Here is a 3,075-nt window from a genome sequence, read left to right as displayed (position 1 = left end):
TTTTTTAGTAAGGATAATTTGAAGCAGTGCGGTGTGACGGAGTAGTGAGTGGGGAGTATTGACCTGGTAATGTTGCATGTGTGGCTTACTGGTACTGTCTGCATTGGTGCTGGATGGTGGTGGGACATCAGGGTGTGACTTCACTTAAGGGATGATACATGAGCATGTAACCTGAGCCCAGGAGGGGGTTGGGGCCAGGTGACACCTTCTGTCTGGGAAACTGGACAAAGGCTGGAGAAGGGGCTGGGGTGTGTGGGTGGCTGGGATGGCTGGAGGGAGTTTTACTTTGGAGCTGGCTGGGGAAATGGAGGGAGGACCAGAACCAGGGTCTGGGCTCCCTGCCCCCCAAGATGGACCTCACTGAGGGGTCCTGTTTTCTGTACCTACAAGCTCTGTTTTGTACTGCATTCCTGTCGTCTAATAAACCTTCTGTTTTACTGGCTGGCTAACTCAGAGTCACGGTGAATTGCAGGAAGTGGGGGGTGCAGGGCCCTATCTCCCCCACAATCCGTCACACGTGATTTTTCAGCAAAGCTGCTGTTAGCAAAAACAGCATCTGTGAGTCAGTGGATCAGAGATAAGAAGGCTGCTTCTTCCCCCACTTTTTAATAAACACTAGTGAAAGTTATATTATGTTTTGTAAAAGAATAAACACTTGAAAAGAGAAGCCTGTCTGAAGACACATTCCTTCATTTAGCACTTTTGCATTTCAATAAAAAGTGTGCATGCAGAAACATCCCAGGGTTAAAAACACAGCGAACCTATTTATGAAAGTAATTTGTAATGATAAAAGAGTTTTCCCCTATGTGTTAGACTAACATTGGTCATTTTTTGGTTAGGACAATTTGAAGCAGCATGCTTCTTCAGCAAAGCCCCTGTTAGCAAAAACAGCCTTTGTGAGCCAGTGGATCAGAGGTAAGATAAGATAAGGAGGAGCTTCTATTTAAACAGGTCTGATGATGAAAGATGGCTGCACCTAGAAGGTCCTGGCCAACACCGGCAGTCCAGCCTCTCATGAAGAGACGTTATACGGTCAGTGCTATGGGACCTGAAGAGTGTTTGAGATGGGTCATGGGAGCGGGGAAACAGGGATAGCTAATGATGCCTGTACCCACAAGAACGACACGGTGGAGAAACATGAGGCCAGACCGCTGGGCCAAGATTTGTTTGAGACTCCGGACCCTGGCCAGGAGAGCCCAAACGAATCAAACAAGGCGCTGTACAGACATGAGGCCCAGGTATGTTGTGTGAAAGTAGAATGAAGTATATTGTAGAAGTAGAGTGAATTAAGTCTGACTTTGACAGTTGTATGTAAGAACATTCAAGAGATGGTTTGGCAGGGACCCGATCACTGGTGCTTGGTTGGCTAGTGCCTTTTGGATCAGCCTGCACAGAGACATATTGCATTTGTTGTTGTTTTTAAAAGCTGCATGCGGAAGGGGTCTAAAAGGTTGTAAAAGGTTTTAAAAGCTGCATGCTATGAAAAAGTACAAAGATGCCTTACACGTATTTCTTACTGTACATTTTTCAGCACCTGAGCGATGGTTCTTCGGAGGACTTGGCAGTTCTGGACACCGACAGCTCCGAAGGGCTGAGTGGATTGGGCCCAATCTGTTTTGGCCCAGACCCAAAACCAGATGCTCAACAGAATGCCGAAGCAAGGGGGGTGCTTATTCTATAGGCCTATACGATCTAAAGTTGAGGGAGAAATTTGGTATTAAGCCTGTGCAAGTTCATAACCTAAAACCATGATGTGTGCAATTGTGCGAGCAGCTGTGCACAGAATCATCAAGCACTGCCTGAGAGAGAAACAAAATGAAGATTGTCCTGGGTGCGCTATAGATTCCCCCAGTCAGAAGCATCACGACTGTAAACTGTAAAATTAAAGAAATTAGCAGTAGTTTGTGCCTGGAGAGTGTGTTAAATATCACCATCACGTTGGGATACGCACTGCAGTGCCTCTATTTAACCCAGGAACATTTAGCTCTAGGGGAAGAATTGGTGTAGAAAGTGACAGAGGCCAAGGACCCAAATAGCATTTTAGATGAAATCATCAAACCGACAGATAAAGACGGAAAAGTCCTCAGAAGTGATAAACAAAATCTGGACAGAACTGGTTTTTACCGCCTTTTCCACAAGGTTTCCCAAAAGGGGTTTTCTGCTCCTTCTATGGGGTTTCTCAGGCCAGATTATATAAGTCTGCCCCGAGCACTGCTCAGCTGCTGCCCATCCGAGTGACAGTGAGGGTCTGACTTGCACTCACCTCCCCATCCTAATGGTAGAGGAGGCTCAGGTTTTCCTTCCACAGCTCTGCTTCTACTTTGTCATCACCTGCAAGGAGAAGAGACGTACAGACAGCCACATCCCACTTACCATCACCCAACTTCAGCTGCTATTCCCCGATGGACCATCTGCTCTTCTACAGACCCAAAGAAACATCAAGGGACTCCCTGGAGCTCCTCTCCAACGGCTTTCAACTAGCCAGAGGATTGAGGTCTCAGGCAACAATCGACTCTTGATCTATAGAAGGAGATTTCTATTAAGGGGTTTAGTTACTTGTTTATAGGGTTTATTTTGGGAAAATCACAGTCTTACATAATTTTAAGGTTTACTCCCTCCTTTTCTTTGCCCCATTCATTGTACACCAATCCCTCAATACACTTCATTTGTCTTTCACCTTATCACGACTGATTCCTCGTTATTCAAGGTGGGACGGACCCTTTATGGGAAGATCAAACCTACCAGATGACAGATGCTGAATAGGGAGGGTAGAGTCTAAGGAAACAGGAAGCATGGGAATTCTTGCCTTATTCCACACATATTTCTTTGACTTTCTGCCCTTTTCTTCTATTTACTTATTCCCATAATACAAGAACTAGGGGTCACCAAATGAAATTATTAGGTAGCAGGTTTAAAACAAATAAAAGGAAGTTCTTCTTCTAGCGCACAGTCAACTTGTGGAACTCCTTACCTGAGGAGGTTGTGAAGGCTAGGACTATATCAGCATTTAAAAGAGAACTGTATAAATTCATGGTGGTTAAGTCCATAAATGGCTATTAGTCAGGATGGGTAAGG

At 45.2% G+C, this 3,075-nt stretch overlaps 1 long non-coding RNA gene across 1 annotated transcript; it reads left to right on the top strand.

Annotated features, from left to right (window-relative positions):
• Positions 1 to 524: 524 nt before the first annotated feature.
• On the top strand, positions 525 to 2,681 carry LOC116814932 (uncharacterized). The gene is made up of 2 exons (XR_004371374.2): positions 525 to 1,238; positions 1,532 to 2,681. It is a non-coding gene; the product is annotated as an uncharacterized LOC116814932 (long non-coding RNA).
• Positions 2,682 to 3,075: the final 394 nt, after the last annotated feature.

Source organism: Chelonoidis abingdonii, chromosome 5, assembly GCF_003597395.2.
Source record: "Chelonoidis abingdonii isolate Lonesome George chromosome 5, CheloAbing_2.0, whole genome shotgun sequence".
NCBI lineage: Eukaryota > Metazoa > Chordata > Testudines > Testudinidae > Chelonoidis > Chelonoidis abingdonii.
The sequence above is the reverse complement of the archived record's forward strand: the minus strand, read 5'-3'. Positions and strand labels throughout refer to the sequence as shown.